Source organism: Pseudophryne corroboree, chromosome 3 (assembly GCF_028390025.1).
Source record: "Pseudophryne corroboree isolate aPseCor3 chromosome 3, aPseCor3.hap2, whole genome shotgun sequence".
In the NCBI taxonomy this organism is placed as follows: domain Eukaryota; kingdom Metazoa; phylum Chordata; class Amphibia; order Anura; family Myobatrachidae; genus Pseudophryne; species Pseudophryne corroboree.
In genome coordinates, this window is record NC_086446.1 from 239,385,730 (window position 1) to 239,408,784 (window position 23,055).

Here is a 23,055-nt window from a genome sequence, read left to right on the forward strand (position 1 = left end):
CCAGCAATCTCCCTGATTGCACCTTACCCCCATTATGTGGCTGTTACATTCTTGGGGGGAAAAGAAATCAGAGATACATACATTCAAATGGGATCATCAGCCCAATTTCACTGCATTTGTTATAAGGCACAATGATCCCTATGGATACATGCATTTTAAATAAGGTTTCTCGTGGCAATTTACAGTATTATGGAACCTCTTGTAAAACACAATACACAAACAAATCCTACAAAATATCACTGTCTTTTCTTCAACAAGTAGATCTTACTAACTTTGGAGCTCATTTACATTTGGTTAAAAAGTGCCGTATTCACGGCCCGACTTGGGGAGAGATGTGTTCATCTCTCCCCCCGCTCAGCACAATGCGATGTGTGCTGAGCGTGCGGGAGGAGATGGGGGGGCCACTCATTTCACCCAGCGGGTGAAGTGAGCGACCTGCTAGATTGGCCTGCATGCAGGCCAATCTAGCACCAGCGATAGCGATGCGCGGGGCTGTGCATCGCTATCGCTGTGAGGGGTACACACGGAGTGATCGCTGCTAAAAATCTAAGCAATCTAGTCAGATGGCTTAGATTTTAAGCTGCGATCGCTCCGTGAGTACCCCCCTTAAGTCATTTTTATGACACACCTGTCAGATGTAGCAGTACACATCCACGCTGATAGGTGTTACTTTTACATTCTCCCTGAAAAGCTTTTTCAAAAGTAGGCAAGTATGGAGGAGAGTGTACACTATCAGAATCTGTGTGCCAACCCGATAAATGCTCCAATCCAACAGAGCGATTATCGTATCTGTGTGAACCCATATACACTGAGCAGTTTCTAGCTTAGTGTGTAGTTTCTTCAGATCTCCCTAACGGGATCAGGAGGTCAGGAACAAGATAGCATGTGAAGCACATCAGATCCTGACCTCTGGATCTGACCACTGAGGAAGCAGCTTATCAGCTAACGCTCCTGCATACACACTATCCAATTATTGGGCTGATCAGCCTAATATAAGGCCTAATTGAGGTTGGATCGCAAAATTTGCGAATCGCAATCTGGCCGGCGTTCGCATTACACACACGCTAGCAAAAACAGTGACAGAAAATGCATACACATTGTGATCGCAATGCAGTCGCTGTTTGAGTGACGGGAAGCCGGCGTTTCTGGGCGGAAACACAATGTTTTCTGGGTGTGTCTGAAAAACGCAGGCGTCCCCAGGCATTTTCAAGGAAGGCCTCTGATGTCAGCGATGACCTCTTCCAGCCTCTTGTTTAGGAGAAATTAAGGGCGACCTTGCCTTGTGCAGATAGGAAAAATCTTCGATGTTCCGGTAATTGCATATGAATTTGCAATCAGCCCGCATATTGCGATGCATTTGCTATTATTACGATGGGTGTTTTTTCTCTATTTCTGGGTGGCAACTATTTGATCGCAGCAAATGCTTTTTAGCAGAAACTGCAATCCTTACTGAATTAGGCCCGTGATCTGACCACACTAATTGGGTATCTTGCACCCAGTTTAAGTCCGAGCTTACCGGGCAACCTTCAGTCAATCACCCTTCCTCTGCACCGCTAATATTTGGATACAAGTAGGCATCAAATTTATTAACAAACATCCACCAACAACAACACAGCACTTTTATGGATGGGTTAAAACACTCACAATACAGTGGGTGCAACAAAACATACAAATCACACAAGTACTGTATGGCACAATTCCACCACAAAGTTATCGGTCCAGAATTTTCAGAGTATGAAATCTGTGGGGAAATCTGAAGAGGCAACATTGACTAATGGTGCCCATACACTAGAACAAGTTATTGCATGCGATACCCCTTCAACTCCCCGCCAGCAGCTCCTGGACTCACGATATCATGAGTCCAGGTTCACCTCACTCATGTCTCAGGTCGTAATCGTAAGTGGACCCCAAACGATGCGGTCCACTTACTCACGATGCGTCGGACCGATGTGTCGATATCATGCCAAAAGGCACAATAGCGTCCTAGTGTATGGGCACCCTAAAGGGAGGGCCCCTTACCATTCATTTTTATTTGGGGTTCAATGGGGGAAATTTACTAAGCTCCCGATTTTGACCGAGATGCCGTTTTTTCATCAAAGTGTCATCTCGGTAATTTACTAAGCACTAATCACGGCAGTGATGAGGGCATTCGTAATTTTTTGCAAGTTCAGGTAAAAAATTACGAATGAATACACCATCGGTCAAAACGCGGCTGTTTAAGTATGAATCTCGGTCATTTACTAAGAAGTGCAAAGCAAAAAAAGAACAAACACTGCCGTGAAAAATTACAACTCGTAAAAAAGTGCTAAAAAAAAACAGACCTGCTTTTTTTATTCGTGATTGGATAGGCATGCACGGATCCATGAGATCCGTGCATGTATATCAGTGGGAAGGGGTGGGAAAGTGCTTATTTTTTCAAAAAAAATTGCGTGGGGTCCCCCCTCCTAAGCATAACCAGCCTCGGGCTCTTTGAGCCGATCCTGGTTGCAGAAATATGGGGCAAAAAATGACAGGGGTTCCCCCATATTTAAGCAACCAGCATCGGGCTCTGCGCCTGGTCCTGGTTCCAAAAATACGGGGGACAAAAAGAGTAGGGGTCCCCCGTATTTTTAAAACCAGCACCGGGCTCCACTAGCTGGACAGATAATGCCACAGCCGGGGGTCACTTTTATATAGTGCCCTGCGGCCGTGGCATCAAAAATCCAACTAGTCACCCCTGGCCGGGGTACCCTGGGGGAGTGGGGACCCCTTCAATCAAGGGGTCCCCCCCCCAGCCACCCAAGGGCCAGGGGTGAAGCCCGAGGCTGTCCCCCCCCATCCAATGGGCTGCGGATGGGGAGGCTGATAGCCTTTGTTGTAAAAGAAAAGATATTGTTTTTAGTAGCAGTACTACAAGGCCCAGCAAGCCTCCCCCGCATGCTGGTACTTGGAGAACCACAAGTACCAGCATGCGACGGAAAAACGGGCCCGCTGGTACCTGTAGTACTACTACTAAAAAAATACCCAAAAAAACACAAGACACACACACACCGTGAAAGTATAATTTTATTACATACATACACACATACCATACATACTTACCTTATGTTCCCACGCAGGTCGGTCCTCTTCTCCAGTAGAATCCAAGGGGTACCTGTTGAAGAAATTATACTCACGAGATCCAGGGGTCCAGGCTCCTCGGGAAATCCAGGGGTAATCCACGTACTTGACAAAAAAAACAAAACGGTGTCCCGACCACGAACTGAAAGGGGACCCATGTTTGCACATGGGTCACCTTTCCACGAATGCCAGAAAGCCACTCTGACTTCTGTCTAAGTGGGTTTCTTCAGCCAATCAGGGAGCGCCACGTTGTAGCACTCTCCTGATCAGCTGTGTGGTCCTGTCCTCACTGACAGGCAGCACACGGCAGTGTTACAATGTAGCGCCTATGCGCTACATTGTAACCAATGATGGGAACTTTCTGCCCTGCGGTTGACCTAAAGTGACGTCACCGCTGAGCAGAAAGTTCCCATCATTGGTTACAATGTAGCGCATAGGCGCTACATTGTAACACTGCCGTGTGCCGCCTGTCAGTGAGGACAGGAGCACACAGCTGATCAGGAGAGTGCTACAACGTGGCACTCCCTGATTGGCTGAAGAAACCCACTTAGACATCAGTCAGAGTGGGTTTCTGGCATTCGTGGAAAGGAGTCCCATGTGAAAACATGGGGCCCCTTTCAGTTCGTGGCTCGGCTTTCCGTTTTCTTATTTTATGCAAGTACGTGGATTACCCCTGGATTTCCCGAGGAGCCTGGACCCCTGGATCTCGTGAGTATAATTTCTTCAACAGGTACCCCTTGGATTCTACTGGAGAAGAGGACCGACCTGCGTGGGAACTTAAGGTAAGTATGTATGTATGTGTGTATGTATGTAATAAAATTATACTTTCACGGTGTGTGTGTCTTGTGTTTTTTTGGGTATTTTTTTAGTGGTAGTACTACAGGTACCAGCGGGCCCGTTTTTCCGCCGCATGCTGGTACTTGTGGTTCTCCAAGTACCAGCATGCGGGGGAGGATTGCTGGGACTTGTAGTACTGCTACTAAAAACAATATCTTTTCAATTACAACAAAGGCTATCAGCCCCCCCTTCCGCAGCCCATTGGATGGGGGGGGACAGCCTCGGGCTTCACCCCTGGCCCTTGGGTGGCTGGGGGGGGGGGACCCCTTGATTGAAGGGGTCCCCACTCCCCCAGGGTACCCCGGCCAGGGGTGACTAGTTGGATTTTTGATGCCACGGCCGCAGGGCACTATATAAAAGTGACCCCCGGCTGTGGCATTATCTGTCCAGCTAGTGGAGCCCGGTGCTGGTTTTAAAAATACGGGGGACCCCTACTCTTTTTGTCCCCCGTATTTTTGGAACCAGGACCAGGCGCAGAGCCCGATGCTGGTTGCTTAAATATGGGGGAACCCCTGTCAATTTTTTCCCCATATTTCTGCAACCAGGATCGGCTCAAAGAGCCCGAGGCTGGTTATGCTTAGGAGGGGGGACCCCACGCATTTTTTTGGGGGATTTTACATTGTTTAATTAAAAAAAAAAAAAATAAGAACCCCAGCACGGATCACACAGATCCGGCCGAGATTGATTGTAAAAAAAAACGGCAGTGTTTTGCTAATCACTGCCGTAAAAATAGGTAAAAAAAAACGAATGACATCGACATCGGAAGAAAAGAAAAACCCGAATACGACTGCTTAGTAAATCCATCGTAATCAATTCAAAAAGTTGCAGTTTTACACTGTCGATGTCATTCGTGATTGAACTTTGACCTTTTTACGGAAATTACGAATCTTAGTAAATAAACCCCATTGTGTGGAGAAAAACACAAATTAATGGCAGGTGTTGTGCACCACTCTCAAACAAACACACCTAATATATACTAAAGTAACTGTATATGAAACACATATGAAAGGTAATTGCACAGAAATGTCTTGTTATGCATAACAACAAGGCAGCAAGAAGCCACAGGAACAGAGTTAAACAGCAGAAGGAGGGCAAGGTCCCTCAGCAGCACAGAGTATCTCAGGAGATGAGTGACTTTAGTGAGGACAGGGCTGCATGTGACAGGGGCAGTGACATGATGTGAGGATGGGAATGGAGGCAGCAGAAAGCCATGGACTGAGAATTATATAGTGTTGGTAGAGGGTCCCCAGCAGCAGAGTTGTAATATGAGGCTCCCATCATAATAATACTGGAAGATTATGGTGCCAAACACACCTGTACATGAAGAAAATCAACTTGTGCTAATATAATTCAGAAAATAAAAGCAACAATGTTGACATAAATGACAGCACCAGGACGTCTCAGTTATTTATGTCTTACAGTTGCCACACGGCCCTCTAGTGAGCCAGAAGCCCTGTTGATTCTGTTCACAAGTGGGGGGATCATTCTGCTAATGTTAGAGCATCTCTGCAGCACAAATCATGGGTAGCATAGCCAACAAATCGTGTGACACAGGTCTGCTCCATTACAAAGAGGAAGGGAAAGAGAAACCACTCTCTCACCATGAGACAACTATGGTGGATGGGTGTTGCAGCCCATCAAGGTATATGTATTATTTATATATATATATATATATATATATATATAGAGAGAGAGAGAGAGAGAATTGAATTTTAATTTATTATCATTAGATATTCACAAGTGAACAAACAATGAGATTTCCGAATGAACAAGCAGATATCACAAGAATACAAATACCAATAAGAAACCGTAAAATATTTTAAAAACCATAAGAACACAAGTGAACACGTTAACAGTTACTACACTCCTATCTACCCTCTAAACCATTTAGCATACTAATTGTTTTCGGGGGAAAACTGTGTTTCAATCTACTAGTCTTACACAACAAAGACCTATAAGGTAAGTTAGAAGGAAGCAGGGTAAATACCCCGTGGTTGGGATGAGTTTCATCACTCAGTATATTCCTGGCCTTCTTAAGGAGCCTCTTTTCATAAATGGTCTGGATATTTGGCAATGGTAAACCAACTATTCGTCCGGCTGTTTTAACAATTCTATCAAGCGATTTACGCTCTACTTTTCCCATACCAGATGGAAATACCGTATGTAAGCACACTCTCAATAGTACAAGAGTAAAAATTAACTAAAATTGGCTCAGATATTCCAGCTGAACGCAGTTTCCTTAGAAAATATAACCGTTGTTGAGCTGTCTTTATGACACTGTCAATATGACAGTACCATGACAAATCGTTAGATATGATCATACCCAAAAATTTAAAAGATGTGACTGTTTCTACCTCTTGCTTATCCAGAACCAAAGGACTATAAGTGTGCCGATGGGTTGTCCTAAAGTCCAAGATCATCTCTTTTGTATATATATATATATAGATAGATATAGATAGAGAGAGAGAGAGAGAGAGAGAGAGAGAGCGCGCATTTGCATGGGACTTCTCTCACTACCAATAGTTGATCCCACTTTCTGGGAGTTACTTAGACTACCAATAAAATTGCATTGTACCTCAACTACCCGTGTCAGCCTCTGTACACGTGAAACTAATTTCATAAATTACCCAATATGCAAAATAAGGGTTACGGTCATTAGGTTGACAGCACTTAGGTTGACCACTATTGGTCGACATGCATTAGGTCGACATGGTCAATAGGTCGACATGGAAAAAGGTGAGTTTTTCACATTTGTTTTCATTTTTTTAACTTTTAATACTTTGCGATCCATGTAGACTACAACTGGGAATGGTAACCTATGCCGAGCGCTGCAGTAGCGCAGCGAAGCAGCCCGAAGCATGGCGAGTGAAGTGAGCCATGCGAGGGGACAGGGTGCACTAAATGGGGTTCCCCGTCACTTTACGAAGAAAACAACACCAAAAACAGTCAAAAAACTCATGTCAACCTTTTTCCATGTTGACCTAGTACATCGACCTATTGATCATGTCGACCTAATGCATGTCGACCATTATTGGTCAACCTAATGACTGTCGACCTATGTGTGGTCGACCGAATAACCCATACCCGCAAAATAAAGGCATGAAGGAGAAATGGTAAAGAAGGGTGCATCCCAGGCTGGATAAGGTGCAGCAGTTTACCTTGAGCTGTTAACAGCAGAGGGAAGAAGGAGTAGTGACCAGCGGTAGTCGGAATCAGATATATCCCAGCATCCTTTGCCCAGCATCCTTTGCTCACTGACAGGATGCTGAAAAAACAACAACACAACACATTAATTAATTTTTTTATTTAACACCACCACTGGTTTTTGCAATTAATATAATGCTCTAACAATAACATTAGCATAATGCTCTAACTGCCATAGGAAGCAGTAACATTTTCCTCAGTTAAATAGTAAGTATGTATCACTAAAACATCACAAAAATAGATTACCATGCATATAACAAGAGTATGCAGTCATAATCTCAACATTCAGAATGCCAACACTGTAATGTCGAATGGATCTGAATATCGACATTCAGAAGGTCAACATTATGCATGGCTACATTATGAAGATATCATTGTTAGGGTTAGACTGCAGTTAGGGTTAGTACTGTTAACATGCAAAATATCGACATGCTGAACATTTCAACATTATGGCAGTGTAGACATTGCAAATGTTGAACTCATACACCATGCCCATGCTAAGTGACATATATACGTTATGGTAAGAACTTACCGTTGATAACGGTATTTCTCCTAAGTCCACAGAATAACATTGGGATATGATGATGCAACAGCGGATTTGCACCAAACGGTCAAAGCTTTCGGCCTCCCAGCATGCAACGGGCCCGTCCATATATCCCCGCCTCCTGGCTCAGGCAAATCAGTTGTTTTTCCAAAGCTCAAGGAAGGAGCATCATAGAGAGCCCTAAGCAGGCGAGAAGAACACACATGCACACCCTTCCGTACAAGAGGGAAGAGGTTAGTGAGTAAAAGGATCCTCAAATCAGGTACGTGATTGTGGGATCCCTGTGGATCCTGTGGACATAGGAGAAATACTGTTCTTACCAGAACGTATATTTCTCCTGCAGGGTCCACAGGTTATTCACAGGATAACAATGGGATGTCCCAAAGCAATTCAGTGGTGGGGAGGCTCCTGATTGGACAGGAAAATCCTTCACCCAAATTCAGCGTCCTGAGAGGCAAAGGTATCAACGGCATAATGTCTAATGAATGTGTTAATGAAAGACCATGTGGCTGCCTTACATATCTGTTCTGCTGAAGCATCACGTTGTGCTGCCCATGATGGATCTACCTTACGAGTAGAGTGAGCAGATATTAGCCGGAACAGGGAGATCAGCTCGAGAATATGCTTCTGAAATCGTCATCCGAAGCAACCTCGCCAGTGTCTGTTCATTAGCAGGCCATCCTCTCTTGTGAAATCCGTAGAGAACGAAGAGAGTATCTGTCTTTGTGATGGCACTGGTATGAAGTAGATCCTTAAGGCACGGAGTACAGTACATCCAACTATGCATCTCCCACAGAAAAGTCCGGCCCCTGGAAAGACGGGACTACAATTTCTTCGTTAAGGTGGAATTTAGACACTACCTTAGGAAGATACCCAGATTTAGTTCTGAGAACTGCTCTATCTGGATAAAAAATCAGAAATGGAAGACGACATAACAATGCCCCTAAATCTGAAACTCTTCCAACTGAAGCCATGGCCAGTAGAAAGAGAATTTTAGCTGTAAACCATTTAAGATCCACTCTTTTAAGTGGTTCAAATGGGGCAACTTGAAGGGCCTTTAGGACTAAACTTAAATCCCAAGGCACTGTAGGAGGAACAAAAGGAGATTGAATGCGCAGCATTCCCTGGAAAAAAAGTGTGCACTTCCTGTAGGTTAGCAATTTTCTTTTGGAACCATACAGTCAATGCTGACACTTGAACTCTCAAGGAAGCCACCTTTAAACCTTTATCCATTCTTGCCTGAAGGACTGCTAAGACCCTGGAAACAAAGACCTAGAGTCAAATTTTCTTTCACTGCACCATTGAATATAGGCTTGCCATATTCAGTGATAAATGCGAGCTGAGGAAGGTTTCCTTGCTCTGAGCATTGTTTGAATTACCTGCTGTTAGAATCCTCTAGACTTCAGGATGGAAGTTTCAAGAGCCACGCCGTCAAAGACAGTCGGTTCAGGCGTCTGTGATAACAAGGACCTTGAGACAGTAGATCTGGACGTTGAGGGAGTAGGAATGGAGCATCCATCAACATCCTCTGCAGATCTGTGTACCAATGTCTTCTGGGCCAAGCTGGAGCTATTAGTATCATGGCACCCCTTCCTTGTTTTACCTTTCTCATCACCCTGGGTAATAGGGCGATTGGTGGAAACACATAGGCCAGATGAAAGTCCCATCTCACTGACAGGGCATCCACAAAGATCGCTTTGGGATCCTTTGTTCTTGACCCATATGCGGGAACTTTGTTGTTCTGACGGGACGCCATGAGATCTATCTCTGGCAACCCCCACCTGTCGACCAGGGTCTGGAAGACCTCGGGGTGTAGAGCCCATTCGTTTGCATGAATGGCATGTCGACTGAGAAAATCCGCTTCACAGTTTAGGACTCCCGGAACGAACACTGCGGACAAGGGTGGATGATGAAATTCTGCCCACTTTAAAGTGTGACTTACATCCTTCATTGCTTTCTGGCTGCGAGTTCCTCCCTGATGGTTGAGGTACGCTACTGCCATCGCATTGTCCGAGCGGATCTGAACTGGTTTCCCCTGAAGGATGTCCTTTGCCTGAATCAGTGCCCAGAGTTCCAATATATTTATTGGCAGGCAACTTTCTTCCTTAGTCCACTGCTCCTGGAAACAAATCCTTCCTGACACCGCTCCCCAGTCCTGAAGGCTGGCATCCATTGTCAGAATTTCCCAATCTGATCTCCAAAAGGGTCTCCCTTTGTCCAGATGGGATGTCTGTAGCCACCAGGCTAACGACCTCCTTACTTCCAGAGTAAGGACCATATTCTGCGTTTTTATTGCCTGATGAAAACCATTCCATTTGGTAAGGATCAGCTGTTGCAAAGGCCTCAAATGTAACTGAGCATACTCTACCATGTCGAATGTTGACACCATCAATCCCATCACTTTCATTTCTGCGTGAATGGATACCTTTTGACTGCATAGCAGCTCCTGAATTCTTGACTGAACTTTGGCTATTTTGTTCAGAGGTAAAGTTATCTCTGAAGGCTCAAATCCAATACAGCCCCCTAGTGAGTCAACCGCTGTGACGGAACCGGAGATGATTTTGCCCAATTCATGAGCCAACCGTCCTTCTGCAGACACACTATAGTCTGTTGCAGATCACACAGAAGCAATTCCTGAAACTGTGCCAAGATTAAAAGATCGTCGAGGTATGGAAAAATTATTATCCCCTGCTAGCGGAGATGAACTGCAATTACCACCATAATCTTAAATAAGTAGGTAAATAATCTGGGGGCTATGGCCAAGCCAAATGGAAGGGCCTGGAACTGAAAATGCTGTTAGAGGATAGCGAACCTGATGGGACGGGCTATAGGAACATGTAGGTAAGTATCCTGGATATCCAGAGATAGCATAAAATCCCCTGGCTAAATGGGCAAAATGATGGAACGTAAAGTCTCCATATGAAACCGAGGCACTGATTCCCAGTATCCCCTAGGACAAAAGAGGAATACACATTTATGGAGACATTTACCAGACATTAATCACCACTAATGGTGGAGATGTAGTTAGGGAGATTGGCAATGTGTGTATAGAAGTGATCAACTGATTGATTTCACACCATAGCATTTTTTTAAATCTGGTTTTAATTTAAAAAAGGAAGGTTATCACTAAAACGCCAGATTAAAAAAAAAGGATTGTTTTCGATTCTTAACAAAGATGTTTCCACCCATCAATTTTACATAGAAAGAGTAGGAAGAGCGGTATGGACCCATTTATATCTCTCCGATTATTCAAATATCCTATCTACTTCTCTATCATTTATTTTAAACATATTCCCTTCCTTTTAGCGCTCTAATAATGTGATAAGTATCTCATTAGCATATATAACTCATCAACAACATCATGCCATGTCACAATGTCCATTGTATGCAGGGAAAGCCTCTGACTATGACCTATTGGGCTCAGCTGCTGCCTAGTCTACAAACAGGCAGCTTCATTAACAATGTGCTGGAAACGGACTGTGCCAAACTGATTGCTTATAGCAGTTACAGCCACCATTGGCCGAATCTGAATTTGAATCCTGCAGACATTTTTGCTTGCATACAGCACAGATAAAGAACAAAACCTTGACAATAGGAATGTTGGAATTCTGATGAAAACTCTTAAAGTGGAGCCCATTGCACTGCTGTCCAGAACAGCAAGACTGGAAGATCTGTTGAGAGTGAGAGCCTGAAAGATTCTCGGTCCTGTGTTGACTTATCAACCTTCACACGGGCCTCACTATTGCTAAGGACCTCACGTTTAACGTCTGTCAGCCAACTCAAAGTCAGCATTTGTGCTTGCCTCCAAAAATGCATAATGGTGCAGGCATTCACCAAAGAGCTGCTAATTTGACTTGGGAAGTTCATCTATTGAAGGTGTAACAAGTTGAAACATTTATCACCTACAGCATTTTTTCATGGCTGACAAGTATAGACAGGTCTCTCATTAGATGCTGGCAGAACATAGGCTTAATTTTCCCGACCAATGTAGTCTTTCTCTACATGCGGTGCAGAGTTGTCATTTCATTAGAGCTGGACAGTAAGCAGGAACTACAGGCATCTCGGTCTCTGTTACTAATTCTGGTATGTACCCGATAAGAAGTGGGATGTACTGTATCGCGAATACAATGTTTAGTACATCCCGCCATATGTGATGAAGCCAAACCCATACTGGCTGGCCACATGACCTAGCTAACCTGTCTCTAAAATCATTTTAATTGCCTGAAACATAGATTTTATTTCCTGCAGTCGCACACATGACTGGTAGCCAGACAACCAGGAGAGAGAAATATGTACCCTTCTCCTGCTGTAACAGAACTAGCAATGCGCTCTGCCACTGAATAGATTACCTTTGCAAGCACTTTATCAGTCAATACACCCTGTACACTAGGGGAGGGGTAAATTAATTTGTAAAGGTGAGAAGTAGTGCAATAATGATCAAATTCAAGCATACTTCAGCACTAATGCCAGTCAGCAGGTAGTACAGGCAATCCTCACATTCTTATAATGCTGGCACCAAAACATTAGTAAACGTGCTGTGGATCTACTGTAGCAGTACAGTTTTCTAGTTGTCATTTTATATGCACTGCACATGCTGACTGGAAACTGAAGCGCTCAGTTATGCTACTCCTATTCACCATAGCTCCACTATAACGGTAGTAAAAGTCATACATGGGGAGGGAGATTAGAATATATTGTATTTAATGTTTCAGATACTTGTGGGGTAGGAGGAATGTATCAAACCTTCTAATGAGTGCAGAAGTGGACATGTGGGGGGGTTGTCCATAGAAACCACTCAGACTCTATCTAGCATTTATAATGTATATTCTATGCAGAGTATTGGTGGCACAGGCTGGTAAAGTATGAAAAGGTGCAGGTTGATGAAATGCATGCTGGGACAGTGCGACACTGACACAAGCTGGTAAAGTATTGGAGAGATAAGGCTGATTAGAGAGATTGGAGAGATAAGGCTGATAGATGAAAGGCTGATAAGTATAAATAGGACACAAGCTGGCATAGGCTAGTTGAGACACCTGAACTTCACACCCATATGCAAAGCCGAATTAAGGTAGGCAGGGGGACATGTCACCCCGGGTGCCTATCTCGTTGCCTATAGAAGCCTATAGGCTTCTTTCCACATAAATCTCCGAAAGGGATCCAGTAGAATCCCTCCCAGTTTCCCCCAAAGCAGTGCATGCGCAGTAGGACTCCTGAGTCATTAACCTGAAAGTCCTCAAAATGCAATTGGAAGAGCTGTCCTTTGCATAAAGAATTGCACATCTTCATGCGTACAGTGTTAATAAACAGAGCTATGCATATGGAAAGTGGTGGGATATATTGCATACAAAATTGCTATGCTTGATACATCCTGTCCTATGTATGTATGTATGTATGTATGTATGTATGTATGCATAACTCTTCCACCACTCCAATGTTGGTAGGACAGGTAGGGAGGGAACTCTCTCATCTGCTGTGTGAGGCTAGGGAAGATATTTACGCACCTCCAGCATGACAGGCCACCATTTCAAGTGGCTCTCTATACTATGATCAGCACAGCAGCCAATTGGAAAGTATGATCCATAGACAGATGTATCAATCAATACACACTAACAATCTCCATTAGAGTTTATGCCTGATCTGGTGCATGCACAGTTGACAATTCTTATTTTGCCACATGCCTAAATCCAAAACATCCATCCGCATTTTCACTTAAGTCCGAGGGACTGCCCTTCCCCTCCAACTGCTAACAAGTAGATTCTAATAATGTCTATTTGTAATTGCCTGGTATTCCATGTAATGCTAGCCATACATCAGACCAACTTTTGTCCAACCCTCCAAACCTCCAACTTGTCAGTCCAACTAAAACGGTGCCCCACACATCTAACCAACTTTCCCGCAGACCAGCCAGCCTGCAAACTTCTGTCCAACTTGTGATGTCACAGAAGTAGGCGGACAGTGTCTGGCTTTTTTTTTATATCTCCCCCGCTCCCCCCCCAAAAAAAAAACCCAACAACCCTAACATGTCTATTCAGACTGCATAAGTGTGTTACAATCCTTACCGAGTATGTTTCTAAAGCCGAGTAGTAGACACTGGGCGATTTCGGACTAAAAATAAATGCCAACAACATAAATGTCGTTATCGTGTACCAATACTACCCCAAACGCACTGGACGATACAAGCCTTAAAAGGCTTATTTCGTCCAGTGCGTTTGGGGTAATATTGGTGATTGCTGAACGATGTGTCGTTCTGTGATCATCAATATTGAGCTGACATGCAACTCAACCCGTCAATGGGGGTCATTCCGAGTTGTCCAACGATATAGTAATTCATCACCGGCATTTCATTATTGCCCAGTGTGTAACCGGCATTATGCAGGCATCAACTCAACTTTAACTGAACATTGTATCTCATTGAGGATAAAAAAAATTATTCTAGACTTACAGTGTAACAATTGGGAAATAAATTGTTTTAATTATGTGACTGCAAAGCATCTAATATCACTGTGCCCTGTATTATCTCTAGGGTGGCACTGGCACTTAGTTTACCATGGCACAAATCGGTCGGGCCCACCATGCGTGCATCGTATACCAAACTAGCAACTGTTGATTGTTGTTGTTTTTTTCCCACGTAACAAGAAGTTATGCTGGTCATGCTTAGATTCACCTGTATTGCAGAGTATTGTCATTGCAGGACATAGCTGTAATGATGACTACAGGCATATGGACCCCATGTCCAGCACTGGGAAGCTCCTCTGTGGCACACTGTACGTGGAATAATCTCCTCCAGTGCCAGGTAGTCTTGGATGGGCAATCGGACAATCTGACCTAATTTCAGACCTCAGTTGTGCCATCACAATTATGATGTCACCATGTGCAATACATTGTACACAATCCTGTTACCTCTCTACACAGTGTACACAAACCATTTGTGTGATGTCACAGCATACACAGGCCCATCACCTCCAGGTGACACAGTGCCATCTATAAATAGACGGCCCACCACCACACATACCAGAAAGGGAGTGGATATCTGGTGACCTAGGCAGACAGTGCCAGGCAGGGGGATCTGGATTATCTGCACCCAGGAATGAGTTAAGGTTTCTTCTGTTGGAGGGGTAGGAAGGGTCAAGGTGTCAGAGAATCCCAGACAACAGAGACTGACTCAGTGCCCGTAGAGCTAAACGGTGCCCTCTCACCCCCTGGCAGCACAGTGACAAGTCACAGGGATCCACCAGCGCATCACTCGCACAGCGTGTCTGTGTTCAGTCATCTTTATATACTGTTCCGTACTACCTAACCCCTATAGAGCATATATGGCCCAACCTAGCTAAACTTTATAAAGTGCATATGGTCCTCACGGGATGTAGTTATGTGACCAGCGGTAAGGAGACCGCCGGTCACACTACCTCCAACTACATCCCAACTTCTGAAAATCCTAACAGTCGGCATGCCGACTAGCAGGGACTATTTCCATTTGTGGGTGTACAAGACACCCATAGAGTGGTAATAGAAGCTGTGGCGACTGCAGCTCACCACCGAACGTGCAGCTTGGCGAGCCTATAATTGGCTTTGTTGCGCTCGCCCCCAGCCGGCATTGTGCTGCCTGGATCCTGGTGTAGGAATGTAGTTATGTGACCGGCACTACCTTTATCCTATTGAATATATATGGCCTGTGCACAGAGATCTGCAGCCACCAGTAATGGGATATTGATCACTGCCAGCAACAGCTAAACCTACCTTTCCCTGCATCAAGCAATTACCAGGGTCCTGGACTCTGAGCAAACAGCGGGTCCTCTTACCTTACACCTACCAGGAGGCGGTGAGGTGGCGGCTGGACCTTGTGGCTGGAGTAGGATAGCAGAGGCTGGACCCGGACTGTGGAGAGTACCTGCTACCAATGACAAAGATGACCCACTGCAAGCGCTGATGATCAGGTGGAGGTAGAAGTTGATGGGGGGGGGGAGGGAGAGTTTGCCGGGTATTCACTGGGGGTAGAATGCAGGAGGGGGACACAAAAGACCGCTGTTGGGGTTGGTTATTGGGGGGGAGGTGGGGGGGGGACTGGGCTAGGGGTGCCGGGTGATTGCAATGCCCACCCACTTCAAGGTGCTGCTGTGGCTGGATGATAACGTGCCACAGATCAGCTTCAGCTGGTGGTCCTGGTGACACAGGGGCAGCTGGGCAGCAGTGAAATACTGACCGCCGCTGCCCCTGAACCTCCTCCCACATCCCACTCCTCTGCTGGTGTGACATGGAAGGCGCATTGTGCCAGGTGATCGCGGGTGGGGGATATACTTAGCTTCCTCCCAGCTCCTGCTGACCTACGTCGCTGACAGGGGTCACAGTGTCACAGGGGCAGTGAAGTACTGCCACCGGTGCACCTGGTTTTCCTTCCGCTACGATGCTACTGCTCTCAGGTCCCGGTGTCATAGTGGCAGCCGGGCAGCAGACAAGCACTGCAGCTGCTGGTCCCTTGTTCTCCGCCACCCATTGCCGCAGCTACACGGATTACAGGGGCAGCACGGCAGCAGTGATGGACTGCTGCAGCAGCCCCTGAACCTCCTCCCAGGTCCTGCTCCTCTGCCGCTGTTGCCGGGGATCCAGGGCTGAGCCGGCAATCATGGTGACAGAAGTAGACGGACACTGCTGGCCAGTGTCTGCCTACTTATCGTTCAGTTGGGGGAAAGTTTCCCCTACACCTGAACGATTAGTTGGGAAAATCAAACAGGTTTGATTTTCCCAACTAGTTGGACCGACCGTTTTTCAGGGCGTGGGAGCAAACGGCTGAAAAACGTTTGCTCCCACACACTGTCAGATTATCGTTCCAACCAGCCAACTAGTTGGCTGGTTGGAACGATATCGTCCTGATGTATAGTTAGCATAAGGCTGTAGAGCTCAGTTACTTATAATAGCCAATTCATTTAAATGTGTCTTAAACATATAGTGCAATGAATGGAAGAAAAAGCCTACTCTTTGGTTTGACTGCTCTTGTAAACTATCCCCTTACCTAGGTAACAACAATCAACAAAATAAATCATTGCAATTTATATGTATATTCCTCATTCAAATCTATTAAGCAAAGAAATTATCTGGGCCCGGTTATAATAGAATATGCATGTTTTCATCATGTAGTATCAGTGTAAATTTCCTATAACTGACAAAGATAATAATCCATTCCAGAACAAAGTGTTCCTGGAAATCAAAGATATCTGCACATCTCTATCACCAGCTGAAATTAATCACAATTCAGATCTATCAGCACTTCACTCCAACTGCATACATTTGGAAATTGCAATTGAAACTTTCACAAAAACATTCACTAGAAAACCAGGTTTTAGGCAAACTTTAAAACAGCTGTGAAATGATAATGATGTGGTTATGTACAGTCTGAAGCTGGGTGACAACGGCCAGCCAAGCTTTGTCCCTGTGATGCCAATCATTATGGGTAATTTACCATATACCACCATCAGAAAGATAGCAAATAAAAACTAGATATGTACTATGGCCCTCATTCCGAGTTGATCGGTCGCAAGGCGAATTTAGCAGAGTTACACACGCTAAGCCGCCGCCTACTTGGAGTGAATCTTAGCTTCTTAAAATTGCGACCGATGTATTCGCAATATTGCGATTACTAACTACTTAGCAGTTTCAGAGTAGCTCCAGACTTACTCTGCCTGTGCGATCAGTTCAGTGCTTGTAGTTCCTGGTTGACGTCACAAACACACCCAGCGTTCGCCCAGGCACTCCCACCGTTTCCCCGGCCACTCCTGCGTTTTTTCCGGAAACGGTAGCGTTTTCAGCCACACGCCCCTGAAACGCCGTGTTTCCGCCCAGTAACACCCATTTCCTGTCAATCACATTACGATCGCCGGAGCGAAGAAAAAGCCGTGAGTAAAAATACTATCTTCATAGTAAAGTTACTTGGCGCAGTCGCAGTGCGAACATTGCGCATGCGTACTAAGCGGATTTTCACTGCGATGCGATGAAAAATACCGAGCGAACAACTCGGAATGAGGGCCTATATTTTAATGATGTCAATGTAGCCCAATTTTAATTTTGTGGCACTGGCATTTATGGGCCTGATTCAGCAAGGACAGCAAAAGCAAAATCTATCTAATGGGCAAAATCATGTGCACTGCAGGTGGGGCAGATGTAACATGTGCAGAGAGATATAGATTTGGGTGGATTATATTGTTTCTGTGCAGGGTAAAATAGGATTTTAATTACCTACCGGTAAATCCTTTTCTTGTAGTCCGTAGAGGATACTTGGGTTCCATTTAGTAGCAAGGGTTATAGATGGGTCCACTAGGAGCCATGGGCACTTTAAGAATTTGATAGTGTGGACTGGCTCCTCCCTCTATACCCCTCCTACCAGACTCAGTCGAGGAAACTGTGCCCGAGGAGACGGACATACTTTGAGAGAAGGATAAATAAAGATAGTGGTGAGATTTCGAACCAGCACACACAACAGAGGAAAGCTATACTAACCCAACTTTAAACAGAAACAGCAACAGCTGAACCAACAATACTTAACTAAGTAACAGTGCAGGAAGAACGAAGCACCGGGCGGGCACCCAGTATGCTCTATGGACTACGAGAAAAGGATTTACCGGTAGGTAATTAAAATCCTCTTTTCTCTTACGTCCTAGAGGATACTGGAGTTCCATTTAGTACCATGGGGATATACCAAAGCTCCCAAACCGGGTGGGAGAGTGCTGAGGTTCCTGCAGAACTGATTGACCAAACTGAAGGTCCTCAGAGGCCAAAGTATCAAACATGTAGAACTTAGCAAACGTGTTCGAACCAGACCAAGTAGCCGCTCGGCAGAGTTGTAAAGCCAAGACACCCGGGCAGCCGCCCAGGAAGAACTCACCGACCTAGTAGAGTGAGCGTGTAAAGATTTTGGAACCGGCAAATCCGCCATGGAATAAGCATGCTTGATAGTGAGCCTGATCCAGCGTGCAATTGTCTGCTTTGAAGCAGGACACCCAGTTTTATAGAATGAACAGCAAGTCGGATTTCCTGTGACGAGCTGTCCTCTTTACGTATACCTTCAAAGCTTTCACAACATCCAAAGACTCTGAAGTAGCGGAAGTGTCGGTGATAACGGGAACCACAATAGGTTGGTTGATGAGAAACGCAGACACCACTTTCGGAAGAAATTGCTGACGAGTTCTGAGTTCAGCTCTATGCTCCTGGAAAATTAAATAGGGGCTCTTGTGAGACAAAGCCCCCCAGCTCCGACACACGTCTTGCTGAAGCCAAGGCCAACAGTTTGACGGTCTTCCACATAAGATATTTTATGTCCACCTCCTGTAATGGTTCAAACCAGTCCGACTAGAGGAACTGCAGCACCAAATTGAGATCCCAAGGTGCCGTGGGAGGTAAAAAGGGAAGTTGGATGCGCAGAACACCTTTCAAAAATGTCTGGACCTCAGGGAGAGAAGTCAATTGTTTTTGAAAGAAAATGGACAAGGCCAAAATCTGGACTTTTATGGAGCCCAGACGTAGGTCCACATCCACACCTGCCTGAAGAAAAAGCAGGAAACGTCCCAGGTGAAATTCCACCGCAGAATAATTTCTACTCTCACACCAAGAGACGTATTTCTTCCAAATACGGTGGTAATGTTTAGACGTTACTCCCTTCCTGGCTTGGATAGCAGTCAGGATAACTCTGTTAGGGATCCCTCTGCTGGCTAGAATCAGCCATTCAACTTCCATGCCGTCAAATGTAGCCACGGTAAGTCCTGATAGATGAACGGGCCCTGTTGCAGGAGATCCTTGCAAAGAGGTAGAGGCCACGGATCTTCGAGGAGCATCTCCAGAAGGTCAGCGTACCAGGCCCTTCTTGGCCAATCCGGAGCAATGAGTAATAATAATAATAATAAATAATTTTATTTATATAGCGCTCTTTCTCCAATAGGACTCAAGGCGCTTAACAGATACATAATATAATGTAGTACAGAAAATAATGAAGTACAGAAAAGCTTTTCATAAAATACAGAAGCATGTAGATACTAAAGGGACATTATGGAAATGCTTGAGTAAACAGGAAAGTATTGAGTCTACTTTTGAAGGATTCTATAGTTGGGGCCACTCGCACTGTAGTATTGCTTGAACCTTTTCCCTCTTTATTCTTTTGAGAATTCTTGTGTTCAGAGAAAGTGGAGGAAACACGTACACCATCTGATAGACCCATGGAGTCGTCAGACCGTCTACCACCACTGCCTGTGGGTCTCTCGACCAGGAACAATACCGCTTGAGCTTCTTGTTGAGATGAGAGGCTATCATGTCAATTTGTGGATATCCCCACTGACGTGTCAAGCACCTGAACACTTCTGGGTGAAGGCCCTACTCCCCCGGGTGCAGGTCGTGTCTGCTGAGGAAGTCTGCTTCCCAGTTGTCTACTCCCGGAATGAAGACCGTTGACAACGCCACAGCGTTTCTTTCTGCCCAGAGGAGAATTCTTGACACCTCTGACATTGCTGCTCTGTTGTTAGTTCCACCCTATCGGTTTATGTACGTCACTGCCGTCATATTGTCCGACTGGACCTGAATGGCCCGATCGTGAAGAAGATAAGAGGCCTGCAGAAGGGCATTGTGTATGGCCCTGAGTTCCAGAATGTTAATTGGAAGGATGACTTCCTGACTTGAACATCTTCCTTGAAACTGCACCCCTTGGGTGACTGCTCCCCAACCTCTGAGGCTTGCGTCTGTGGTTAACAGGATCCACTCCTGAATTCCGAACCTCTGACCCTCAACGAGGCGAGAAATCTGTAGCCACCACAGAAGGGAGATTGTGGCTTTTGGCGACAAACGGATCCTCTGGTGCATGTGAAGATGCGATCCGGACAATTTGTCCAACAGATCGAGCTGGAAGGGTCTTGCATGAAAGCTTCCGTATTGAAGTGCCTCGTAAGAGGCCACCATTTTCCCCCGAAAGCGAATGCATAGATGCATCGATATACGGGTTGGCTTCAGGACATCCCGAACCATCATCTGGATTACCAATGCCTTTTCCAATGGAAGGAACGCTTTCTGCGACTCCGTGTCCAGTATCATTCCCAGGAATGGGAGCATCTGTGTTGGCTCTAGGTGAGATTTCAGAAGGTTCAGAATCCACCTGTGATCCTGGAGAAGTTTAGTTGAGAACCAATGCTGTCCACAACCTCTCCCTGGACGGCGCCTTTATCAGAAGATCGTCCAGGTACGGAATTATGGGGGTCATTCCAAGTTGATCGCTCGCTAGCAGCTTTTAGCAGCCGTGCAAACGCATAGTCGCCGCCCACGGGGGAGTGTATTTTCGATTTGCAGGAGTGCGAACGCCTGTGCAGCAGATCGCCTGCAAACACATTTTGTGCAAAACAAGGCGAGCCCTGTAGTTACTTATCCTGTGCGATGATTGCTGCGATGAGTGACACGGTAATGACGTCAGACACCCGCCCAGCAAATGCCCGGCCACGCCTGCATTTTTACAAACACACCCAGAAAATGGTCAGTTGCCACCCAGAAACTCCCACTTCCTGTCAATCTCCTTGCATTCGGCTGTGCGATTGGAATCGTCGCTAGAACCAGTGTAAAACCACAAAGGACTTCGTACCCGTACGACATGCATGCGCACTGCGGTGCATGCGCATGCGCAGATAAGCCATTTTTTTCACTGATCACTACGCAGTAAACAACGGCAACTAGCGATCAACTCGGAATGACCCCCTATGTTCACTCCCTGTTTGCGGAGTATAAACATCATCTCTGCCATCACTTTGGTGAACAGCCTCGGTGCCATGGAAAGACCAAATAGCAGGGCCTGGAACTGGTATGACAGTCCTGCAGTGCAAACCGTAGATAAGCCTGATGAGGCAGCCAGATCGGAATGTGAAGGTACGCGGCCTTGATATCCATAGACACTAGGAATTCCCCTTCCTCCAGACCCGAGATCACCGCTCTCAGAGATTCCATCTTGAACTTGAACACTCTTAAGAACGGGTTCAAGGACTTGAGATTCAGAATTGGTCCTACCGAACCGTCCGGTTTCGGTACTACAAACAAGTTGGAATAGTACCCCTTGTTGTGCAGATGAGGTGGAACTGGAACAATGACTTGAGTCTGTACCAGTTTTTGGATGGCCTGCTATAAAGTTATACTTGCCTCTTGTGAAGCTGGTAAGCCTGATTTGAAGAATCTGTGAGGTGGGAGCTCTTGGAACTCCAGTCTGTAGCCCTGGGAAATAAGATCTATGACCCAGGGATCCCGGCACGAACTGGACCAGATGTGACTGAAGAATTTTAGTCGGGCTCCCACCTGACAGTCCTCCAGGCATCGCGGTCCACCGTCATGCTGAAGACTTTGAGGAAGCAGACCCTGAGCTCTGTTCCTGAGCACCTCAGTTGCTAGTTTGCGTGGTTTACCTCTTGCGCCTCTGGAGGCCGTAGAAGCACCTCTGAATTTTCCCTTAAACTTGGCTGTAAGAAAGGACTGTAAATTTGAAGCTGAATAAGCTTTCCTGGCTGGGGGAGATGCGGAAGGAAGATACGTAGACTTACCCACAGTAGCTTTGGAGATGCATTTGTCTAGTTCGTCTCCAAACAAGGCTTCTCCTATGAATGGTAGGCCTTCCACGCCTTTCCTGGAGTCCGCATCAGCAGTCCACTGGCATAGCCACAAGCCCCTGTGTACTGACACCGCCATAGCGGTGGTGCGTGCATTAAGCAAACCAATCTCTTTTATGGCTTCCACCATAAAGTTCGCAGAGTCCTGTATATGCTGCAGGAGTAAAACAACATCCCCTCTAGACAAGGAATCTAACCCCTCAGTTAGGTTACCTGACCATTTTGCAATGGCTTTAGTGATCCACGCACATGCAGCAGCTGTGTACAATGATTTGAGTGTACTCTCAATTTTATGATTAGCCATGTCTTTTAGGAGGCTGCACCAGGGACAGGCAATACAATTTTTCGTGACAGCCTAGAGACTGATGCGCCCACTATCGGTGGATTTTCTCATTTTTTCCTATCCTCCAGAGGAAAAGGAAAAGATGAGAGCAACCTTTTAGGGATTTGAAACTTCTTATCAGGATTAACCCAAGGTTCTTCAATCAGGGTATTTAATTCTTTTGACACAGGAAAAGTGACCGAGGACTTCTTTTTTACATTAAAATAAGATTCCTAACACTCCTCTGACACTTTATCAGGAAACTGCAGAACCTCTCTGATAGCCTCACTAAGAGCCTCTATTCCTTGTGACAGAGTAGCATCCCCCCCCCCCCCCTCCAAATTTACCTCACCCTCCTCCATGTCTGACCCATCAGCGTCACAGTCAGGCTGCAGGATATGAGCCAGAGATCGTTTTTGCAGACAAATGGGTGGGGATTG

At 45.6% G+C, this 23,055-nt stretch overlaps 1 long non-coding RNA gene across 1 annotated transcript in view; it reads right to left on the reverse strand.

Moving 5' to 3' along the window:
* Positions 1-23,055, reverse strand: part of LOC135057648 (uncharacterized) — a 139,486-nt gene that overhangs the window by 66,162 nt on the left and 50,269 nt on the right. The window contains exon 2 of the long non-coding RNA XR_010244263.1: positions 7,095-7,201. This is a non-coding gene — a long non-coding RNA (uncharacterized LOC135057648). The remainder of the gene's footprint in view (positions 1-7,094; positions 7,202-23,055) is intronic.